The sequence below is a fragment of the Salvia miltiorrhiza genome, chromosome 3, assembly GCF_028751815.1.
Source record: "Salvia miltiorrhiza cultivar Shanhuang (shh) chromosome 3, IMPLAD_Smil_shh, whole genome shotgun sequence".
NCBI classification, from domain to species: domain Eukaryota; kingdom Viridiplantae; phylum Streptophyta; class Magnoliopsida; order Lamiales; family Lamiaceae; genus Salvia; species Salvia miltiorrhiza.
Window position 1 is genome coordinate 31,090,990 of NC_080389.1, and position 10,805 is coordinate 31,101,794.

General features: G+C 46.8%; 1 non-coding gene across 1 annotated transcript; it reads right to left on the reverse strand.

Moving 5' to 3' along the window:
* Positions 1 to 8,073: 8,073 nt before the first annotated feature.
* On the reverse strand, positions 8,074 to 8,179 carry LOC131019235 (small nucleolar RNA R71). Its single transcript, XR_009100155.1, has one exon. It is a non-coding gene; the product is annotated as a small nucleolar RNA R71 (small nucleolar RNA).
* Between the last annotated feature and the right edge of the window lie 2,626 nt (positions 8,180 to 10,805).

The following is a 10,805-nucleotide window of genomic DNA, read 5'->3' on the forward strand; positions in this document are numbered from 1 at the left end:
GAAGGCCTATTATGGGCATAAGCCCGATGCTGGGGAAGAACTGGATCTCGACCCGGCCACAAGCACCTCGGATTAATTGGAAGGTATCACGTCATGCCCAGGACGATAAATAGGGCACTGGCCAGGAGGTAACCTGGTATTTCCGTTTAGTTTTTCTTTTAGTTTGTTTCATTTTTTATTATTATTTATTTTGCCTAGGAGCCCAGCTATGCCCACAGCGGCGGGCGAGTTTGAGTTTCCCGCCTTCGCGGAAGTTTGAAAGTGTTTTGCAGATACAGGGGAGCAGTTATGGGCAAGAAGCAGTCGATTGGAGAAGCAATGATTCCAGGGCAGAAGGAGGCTCTCGGGCAGAACGCGGCCGAAACCGTCTGACACACGTCACATCAAGTGGCAGTTGTCAGCCCTTACACCCCCAAAACCCAAAAACCGCTACCCACGACGTCACTCTACCCTAACTAGCCAACTTTCCATAATCACCACCCCCTTTCTCGACCTTTCGAATACAAAACCACCATCAGCCACCATGGTATCCACCAGACCCAAAAACAAACTTAGAGGCATACCCGACGGAATAGAAATCGATCTCACCGGAGAAAGCCCCACATAAAAAACCACTTCCGATGGAAACCACACCTACTCCCTCATCCAAAACCCTAGCGCGAACCGAGAGCCCCTCACCGGTGGACGAACATGCCATTGAGCAACTCACGGCGGAAATCGACGTCCCCACTCTCGGCGACGGAGACCAGCATGCAGCTGAAGGAGAAGGCAAGACGGCGCTAGAAAAGGTGAAGGGAGGCGAGGAGAAGCCGTCCCACTGCTCCGAAGAGGAAGAAGCCGGCGGCCGAGAAATCGCCCACGCCGGCCGAAGAATCATCCAACGAAAAGAACGAACCCTCTGGTTCGTTGATGCAAGAGGAATAGGGGGAGTCCGACGAAGAGCAAGAAGAAACTCCGGCGAAGAGGAGGAACAAGGTGTTAGACCCGACCCCGATCTGAATGATAAAGGGAGGACCGACGTCTGCACCGAAGAGCAAGAAGAAAGCGGAGAAAGGGATTGTTGTGCCCAAGATCCCTGATATGGACGCACTGAAGCCTCTGGGCATAGTGGAACAGGTGAAGGAGTATTTCAACAACATCGGATGGAAGGAATTTTTGGATTGGCCAGGGCACGCATACGAGGAGGTGGTCAGGGAAGTTTTTGAATCAGTACAAGTGGACATCAACCAAGCCTGTGGACCGTTGGGCATGAGTTTCTCCATGAAGGGAGAAGTCAGAGATGTGTCTGTGAATGAACTCAACCAAAATTTGGGAATGGTGAAGCTTAAAGACCTACAAAAGAAGGAGTACAAAGAAGCGAATAGAGGAATCCCCACCTTCACTGCACAAGAGTGGGATGAAATGTGGGCAGAGATAGGCGATGGAGGCCAGTTCAGAACCCAGAAGGTAAAAGGGCATAGGATTCGCGATTCAGCCCTGAGGGTTTGCCATCGCATTCTCTCGTACTCCCTCTTCGGCAAGCTCGACAGCGGAAATGCTATGTCCAAGAAGGATCTCTACATCCTGTGGGCAATGCACAGCAAGGTGAGGCTCAACTTTGGGGCCTTTCTAATTGAGCACATCGATTCCATAATCAGCAAGCCAAATCAGAGGTTTTCCTGCATTTAATTCACCACCGCTTTTGCCAAGGTGAATGAAATTGAGATCGAAGAAGGGAACACCAAAATTGAGCCAGAGAAGCTGAACATCGAAGCCCTGATCCGCATGAAGGATGTCAGAATGGATCGGGGTGTGCCCAAATTTATCAATCCTGATGAGAGGGAATTTTCTGCGGCCGAAGGCCAAATCCCCGCTGTTGGAAAAGGGAAAGAAAAGGTGGAGGAGTCAGAGTCGGAAGAAGAAGAGAGTCAGCTGGATAGAATTGAGAATAGGACAATCGAGACCCAGGAAGCACTGGCGGCAACCCAGAAGGCCCTCCTGGCCTTTTTCAAGCATCAAGGGTTCAGGTACCCACCTGCACCTGCCCCTTGAATTATACCCTCCCTAGGATGTTAGTTTTTAGTTTGTTTTGTTTTGTTGCGTCTTTGTTTTTTTGTTCTGTTTGTTCGTTTGAGTCTGTGTTTTCTGTTGTTTGCTTGTTTAGTTTGGTTTAGTTTGTGTTTTCCTTGACCCCCTCTACACACCCACTTTGCCCAAAGCAAAGTGTGTGTGGGGGGGGCAAGACGTCTGTTGTTGCTTTACCGGGTAATCCTTGTTCTCGCACCCTTTGCCTTAAGGCAAAGTGTGTGAGTGGGAGGGAAGACCCGATATCTTTTTTATGTTTTTAAAGTTTTAGTGTCAAGCATGCTGTACAATCGAGGTTACTCAGTTGTGATGATTTGAAGGCGCAATTTTGTGAGTGAGATTATGCAAACTTTGTGCCGTATGTAGTTGAGGACGATGGATAGGGAATTGAGCATACCTTGTAAGGATTTGAGCTTTTAAAATTGTTACTTTATGCCCAAAACAATTCTTTCTTTCATTGTGTGAATTTTGACATCTTGATTAAGGGTGATGCTAGAACTTGCCTTGATTCTTGGTCGAACCCTGTGTACATAGTCTAGGTGTGTTGAATGATTTAGGCAAATTCTTTCTTTAGCCCACTGAGCCAAACTGACCAACCCTACATCTATCACTTGCAACCCTTTTTAAGCTTAATAATTCTTTTGAATTCACTTATAAATTTGCCTAGATTTGAGCCATCCCGGTCAAAAAACTGAACTTAAGGGCAAAAGAAAGGGAGATAGTGTAGTGGATCCGATGGGCAGGACTATTGCAAAGAAATTGCAAAAGGGGACATCTAAATCCCAAAACAGAAAAAGTCCAGAAAAAGAAAAAAAGAAAAGGGGAAAGAGAAAAAGAAAAAAAAAAAAAAGAGGAAGAATAAAAGGAAAAATGTGCTTAAGCCCGCAAGAATAAGCAAGGATCAAAAGAATCTGGGAAATCTATTGCTCAGAATAAAGTTCAGTATGACCTTAGCCTCGTACCAAAAATTCTCACCTTATGCCTTGAGCCACATTACAACCCATGAAAGACCTAATAAGATGCACCTAGGACTTTGACTAAAGGGGAAGACATTAGAAGATAGGCAAGCTTATGGTCAGAACCCAATCAAGATGTCCGGAGTGTAAACACGAGCTTAAACACTTGAGAGAAAGAGTGAAAAGGGAGGAACATCCTTATGCCCACAACCCGATCTTGACTCAACTGATGGCAAATTTGATTGTTTGATCACGCTACTTGTTGTTTCTTTTGATCTTCTTTTTTCTATTGGACTGAGAGAGTATCGCATGCTATGTGTTTTCGTTTTTCTTTTATGTCTTACGTGTCTGTTTCGTCCGTGTCTGTACTTGGGCAAAATCATGCATGCACGCTTGAGGACAATCGTGTTTAAAGTGTGTGCGTGTGATGAGCCCAGGTTTGTGCTCTGTTTTTGTGTGTGTTTTAAGTTTAGATCGAGTCTTTTTCCTTGTGTTTGTGTCGTTTGGTCGCCTGGGAGGGCGTAGTTCAATGGCAGGGACCAGCTTGTGGAAAAAGGCCAAAATGCCAGAGAAACGGAGTGCCAGAGGATTCACAAAGGCCAGAGGAATCAAAGCTGCCAGAGGATTCGCAAAGGCCAGAGGAATCAAGCCGCCAGCGGATTCACAAAGGCCAGAGGAATCAAAGCTGCCAGAGGATTCACAAAGGCCAGAGGAATCAAAGCTGCCAGAGGATTCACAAGAGCCAGAGCGGAGGTCATTCCTCTGGACGCCAGAGCAGCGATGTCGGCTTTGTCAGAGGGATCAGCCGAGCAGAAGAATCCTCCGAGCACTTCAGGGGTCGAAAGCGTTGTCACCTCTCGTGAAAGAGGTATGTGCCGGAAGCAAAGGGATTTTGGAAGCAAAACCACCCCTTATGCCCGTAAGTACCGCACGAGAGCTGGCAAGCAAGAGAAGAAAGAAAGGCAAGAGAAGACGAAGGCACAACAGACGGGCGAGGAAGGATTGCAAGTGGGAGTCCGAAAAAGGCGGAAAGCGGCAGCTATCCAAAAGAGACCGATAAGGCCAAACCACAGCCTTATCCAAAAGGAAACATATCTTCATGAAGATTAGGTCTGAAAAAGGATACGGATCTCCATGCTTGCATGGATCCGGCCTCAAGTCATGGGCTGGGCCTTCGAACCCTAGTTACTCCTATAAATACCCGAAGAGCTTCACAAGCCAAGGGTGCTGAAATTCCGTCCTGTTGTGCATTGTTTGAGAATTGAAGCTAGCCCAGGCTGTGGGCATTTTCTCATACTTTACTGTTTATGTTTTCCACGGTACTTTCGGCCGTAGGTACTTTTATTTTCATTTAAGTAATTTCAATTCCAGTAATGTTTTCCTTTATATCTTTTGCTTGTGTTATTTACGTTATGGTAGGCTAAGTTTATATTCTGATTTGGGAAAGATGATCTAAGCATGAATGAATAAACTCGAGAGGTCTAATTTGGGCATAACAACTATATGAGCATATTCCCGATACACTAGGCTTGATTCCAAAAAGGTTGTAACAACTTGGTTAATTAATTGATCACTAGTTAACTAGGAAGTTCTGACCACAAGTAATAATTTGGGCATAAGGCGAGTTGCCATCGACCTCCGAAATAGTACAACTGGTGTTGGAGCCGTGACTGCTGTGAAATATCGGTGTAAGAGTCAAGTGGGTTTATCTAGTTCCTAAAGCATTCTGGGCAAAGCACAACTAGCGATAGGCCTTCGCAGAGAGCGTGGATGTTGCCCGGGGTAGTTGATTTCCATTAGCTGACCCTTCTAAGGGATCATAAACTGAAAGGATAGATTGGGCAAGGGGTTTGTTGTGTGCGTGACAAGTGACAATAGGGGCACAGCAATTCTTATGCCTATAACCACTGGTATGCGAGTATAGTGATTTATCTTTGCACCAATGATCGAGTGTTAATTCATGTTTAGTGATTCGAACCCAAGTCAGAATTGTTTTGTTATTTGATTTATCTCCTTTGATTATTTCAGTTTAGGTTGGATACCCGTTCTGCCCATAACCACATTTTGGTCAGAACACTGCAGGATACGAAACCTTTTTAGTGACACCCTTGTAGGAGGAATTACTGCTCAGTTCCCTGTGGATTCGACTCTGGACTTACCGCTAGCTAGTCTAGTTGTGGGCACAAGATTATTTATTTGCACAAAGCTCAAACGACAGCTTCGTCAGTCCTCCATTGTTCTACAAGGGTATTTGGTGAGGTCTTTGTAGAGGTTTGAGTCGGGTAGAAGACCCTTTTGAAAGGCGGTGACCGCTGTTTGGGTGTTGCAATTGGTGATGGACACATTTTCTTTGTTGAATCGGCTGATATAGTCTCGAAGAGGCTCGCCACGCTGTTGCACCACGGCGTAAAGATCCTCCAATATATTTTCAAGTTTCCTGCTACTAGCATATTGCTGCACAAATAGATCTGTTAGTTGAGCAAAACTTGAAACATAATAATTTGGAAGGTTAGTGTACCACTGGAGGGTCAGTCCTGTCAGACTAGAACCGAACCCCTTACACATGCTGGCCTGCCTCAATTCACGAGGAATTGCGGCAGTGAACATCCTTTGTTTATACTGAGCGATGTGGTCGGTCAGATCCGTCGTGCCGTCGAACATTTGCATGCTCGGAAAGCTAAACTTGACAGGCATTTCCACCAAGGCAATTTCATCCACAAATGGCGAGTCGGCATAGCAGTTCTCTGAACTTTTATGGATGGGTGCCGGGACACCGAGAATTCACTGGATCAAGGCCTCCATTTCCGCCAGCTTTCTTGCCAAGTCTTCATCTCTGATTGCGTATGGGCCGGTTGTGGCTGGTTGAGTGAATTCATTGGTGAACAGCTGGTCTTGGGTGAACTCCCTTGGACCGTGTCCGTCAGGCTGTTGGTTAACCTGGGTTGGAGGCGTGGCCGTCTGATTTAGCCCTAGCATGGTGAGTTGTGCGCCTCCAACGGTGGCATTGCTCATTGTTACGCCCGGCATGGTGAAGATGGTTCGAGCATGTTGTCCTCCGGTGATGGTTGTTCCATCTTGTCGGTGTGTTCCTGACGTTCTGGCTTCCGGGTTGGGTTTCCCAAGTTCCCGCACTTGCTCCAGCGCGGATGTTGTCATGTTAATACCTGCATTCAGAGTCACACGACCAGGGTCAGTCTGGTTACCAACTACATTACGGTTTCTTACCGAAGATGACGGATCCGTCACGAGGTGGTTGGATCCATCCTTGCGAGTGATTGGTGTATCTGTTTAGCCCTATTTTGTGATGATTTTGTGAGTTTTCCTGCTGTGTATTCGAGCTCGTTTCATACCTTTGTGCTCTATTTTTCACGTGCTCGATGACCTTTTGGGTGTGCTACTGTTGTATGCAGGAATCGGGAGTTACCGCGCGTTTTGGCTTCGTTTGGAGCGTTTTCGGAGGCAAGGCTCACGGCCGCCGCCGCCCCACGGCGCGGGCCGCGCTATTTTGGTGAAGTTCTGCGAAGGGTGCTCACGGCGCCGCCGTGTCACGGCGGCCGCCGTCCACGGCGCCGCCGTCTCACGGCGGCCGCCGTCCCTGGCGTTTTCCGGCAGTTACAAAATTCTGTATAAAAACCCGATTTTTAGGGTTTTATTTGACAACTCCGACCCCAGCAGCCTCTAGACATTTTTTTCCCTTGTTTTCCCTTAGTTTAGAATAGTTAGAAACATCTTAAACATCTTTTGATTCGTTAGATTAGAGCTAATGTCGATTTGCATTACGTTGGATTGGATTTCCGGATCGTTCTCGCTGTAAGAACTCTGTTTATGTTTTCTTTAGAATTGAATGGTAGTTTATTTCCTCTGCATAGATTAATGTTGCTTCGATCTCAATTGATGAATTGCTTGTTCGTTTATCTCGCCTAGATAATTAGTGTTTATGATTGTTGATTTACTTTTGCTTTCTAGATCGCTAGTTAGAACCCTAGGTTTACTAGTTTTCTGCGTTCTTAATCTGCTTCCTTTTCATCCCGCCTAGATAGATTTATATGCTTTCCGTTGATTCTGCACTAGATAATTCTACAAGCTTTATTAAATTACGCCTAGATTAAAGAGAGAGTGCCAGACCCAGCTTCTGATTAGAGTGTTTAGGTTTTCTTTCCTGTTTTCTGTGAGTAGCACAATCGAAGCCCTGCTAAGCCTTCCTTGAGAGACGACTTGAGTCACCTTACCGCCCTAGGACGACCTCGTATAAATTCGAGTCCATCCGTTAGGTGTTTTTGGATGAGTCAAATTTTGGCGCCGTTGCCGGGGAAGGCTTTAGGCATTTGATTGTGTTGCATTGTTTCCGTGTTTATTTTTGTTTCTTTCTTTTGACTCGGTTATTTTCTCCCTCCGGTGCGTTTGATTTGTTTGTTCGTGTTGTGTATGCAAGGACGCAGAAGCTTGAAGAGGAAGCTTGCACCTTACTACGACAATATTCACCGACCTCGTGAGGTCCCTTTAAGCCTGGAGGAGGAGTCTGAGTCCAGTTCGAGAACCCTTGTGGAATCACAGTCTCGAGAGGGAGACCGTGAAGAGAGAATTGCTACCAATCCCATCCTGGAAGCCATTGAGGAGACGCTTACAGAGCACTCTGAAGAAGAAGAAGAAGCTCGGCCTAATCCTGACCAAGAAAACATGGCAGAGCAGAATGTACAGTATATGGGGGATTTTTCCAGGCCTGTTATCGGGAACACTAGCACGTCTGCAATAGTGTTTCCCACGGCGGTCCGGAATTATAATCTGAAGCCCAACGACTCAAACTTGCTGCCGCTCTTTCATGGGATGTCCAGTGAGGACGCCTTGCAGTTCATCCGTGACTTCTGCTCTCAAGTGCAAACCTTCCCACTGTCGGGACTCACCGAGGATCAGTTGAGACTCAAGTGCTTACCTTATGCACTCAAGGACCGAGCTAGGACGTGGTTACTGTCCCTGCCGCCGAACTCCATCACCACATGGGGAGAGGCATGTGAGAAGTTCATGCTCAAGTACTATCCTAGCCACAAGACACAGGAGATTAGGAGCCAGATAATGAACTTCATGCAAGGAGCTGACGAGCCCTTCCACGAGGCTTGGGAGAGATTCCAAGAGCTCCTCCGCCAGTGCCCACAGCACCAGTTAGCACCCGTCATGTTGATGCAGTTCTTCTATGACGGATTGATTCAGACGGCACAGTTTATGGTGGACAGTACAGCAGGGGGCAACATTGCCCGGAAGACAGCTGATGAGCTCAAGGAGATTTTCAACACACTTGCAGCAAGTTCTCAACAGAAATCAGTTAGAGGAAGGAGGGTTGAAGCCAATGCAGTAGCTCCCAACAATGAGCTTCAGAAGCAAGTAGCAGAATTGATGAGGCAAGTTCAGCACCTCAAGATGAGCCAGGCAGAAGCCCCACCAGCTCACGCGCCACCAGCAGAAGGATGTGGAATATGTGGCGATTTTGGTCATGGAACCAACGCGTGCCATCGCATGGGGGGATTCACACCTGAAGGGCAAGCAGAAGTCTATGCTGCTCAGGGCTATCCGGGGAGGCCTCAATTTGACCAGAGGCCCAGCTTTAATCAAGGGCAACAAAGCTCCAATTCGGGTTGGAGAGCTCAGCAGCAGAACTACACTCAAGCTTATCAGCAGCAGCAGCCTCAGCAGTATCAACAGTTCCCTATGCAACTAGGGAATTTTCAGCAGCAGCAATACCAGAATGCTCCTCAACAGTTTCAGAAGCAAGCTCAACCGCAGAAACTGTCTCTCGAGGACACCATGCAGTCCTTTATGGAGATGACCAAACAAAACATGGAGTCTCAGAGTGCTACTATCAAGCGCCTCGAGACTACAGTTGGGCAATTAACAGGAGCCTTGACTCAGCTGCAGCAAGAACAGCCAACGGGGAGGTTCCCAAATCAGGACCAACAGCCGCATCAAGCTCATGCCGTGGCGGTGATCGAGGAAAATGCCCCAATAACTGCTGGGAAATGGAGAAGCAGAACCGTGCAAGCAATCAAGGCTACCCAATGCCCTAGTGAGCCATTGCCACCTGTCATTGCTACACCAGAACAACCACCACCCAAGCAAGGAGATCCAGGTAGCTTTATTTTTGATATTAGCTTAGGTGGGGTTGAAAAAGTCTTAGGAATGCTTGATTTGGGCGCGGCAGTCAATTTGATGCCGCTTGATATTTTTGAGAAATTGGGAAACAAAGAGCTGAAATGCACGAACATTAAGATAGAGCTAGCTGATGGCTCCATTAGCAGCCCACGAGGCCTTGTCGAGGATGTTGAGGTGGTCGTGAGAGGGATTAGTGTTTTAGCTGACTTTGTTGTACTTGATGTGGGAAAAGGAATTAGAAGCGAGAATGGGCATCTCGTGCTACTTGGCCGACCCTTTATGGCTACCACCCGTACTCGCATCGATGTGGGTACGGGAACTATCAATATGGTAGGGGCGGGTAGAGCGGTAACTTTCTCTGTTTTTGATAAAAAACCCACTACCCCCACTTCCTTAATTCAAATCTGCTCTTATGTTGAAACATTTGATGCTTTGGATGAGGATTTTATTGTGCAGGAATTCCTTAATCAGTTGCAGAAGGAGGACGAGATCGAGGAGGAATCCCTTGCTAACCTGCAGGAGGGGGCTGACATTGAGCAGGAGTTTATCGATAAGCTGCAAGAGGATGAGGATGTAGAGCAGGGCTTTCTGCTTGCCCTGCCACTGGAAGAGAAGTTTGATGAGGTAGTTCCACTCGGTCCCCAAGAATGTGTGGACAGGAGATCATTTTATGATATGAGCGTTGAACACTCACCTGGAGGGCCCGCAGCTGCGATCGACAGAGATATGTGTACGAAGATGCTAAGGCAGATGGAGCTTCAATGGGGTTTTGGTTAAGGACCCATCTTAGTCGGGCTGGCGACTTTAAAACTAGCGCTGCATGGGAGGCAACCCATGTTTTTCTTGCTTTATTCTTTGCTCTTGTTTTTCTCTTGCTTTGTTTGAGTTGTGTTTCTGTTGTTTCTTGTGTTTGTGCAGGTTGGTGCTTGGGAATGATAGTTTGTGTGGATAGAGACAGGCAGACATCGTGGGACACTACAGACTCACCACTGGATTGGTATTTAGGGAAGTTTTCTCTTTCACCCCTCTTTTTGTTGCACTGAGGACAGTGCCAGATTTTAAGTGTGGGGGGGTGTTTGTTGGTATTTGTAAATCCTGTGGGTGTTTTCCTGTTGTGTTCTTGGGCTTTCTTGTGTTGGAAAATAACTTGACCCCAAAAAAAAAAGAGAAGTGAAATGTGAAAAATGAACGAATGTGAAAAAGGAATGAGATATGATTGTAAAGGAAATTGCATTAGGAAATTCACCCCTAGCGGAGAATCGGGTCTGATCGGATTGAGTTGTATCACCTTGTTGTTGCATTTTTAAACTTTAACTTTGAACATCTGATTGGGGACATTGATATCTTGAAGGATTTGGATTGGTTAGTGTTTGCTTGGTGAGAAGAATCGCTTATGGATTTTCTGTCGATGTTGTGACTGTTGCTTGAGGACAAGCAAGGATTTAAGTGTGGGGGGGTTGTTTAGCCCTATTTTGTGATGATTTTGTGAGTTTTCCTGCTGTGTATTCGAGCTCGTTTCATACCTTTGTGCTCTATTTTTCACGTGCTCGATGACCTTTTGGGTGTGCTACTGTTGTATGCAGGAATCGGGAGTTACCGCGCGTTTTGGCTTCGTTTGGAGCGTTTTCGGAGGAAAGGCTCACG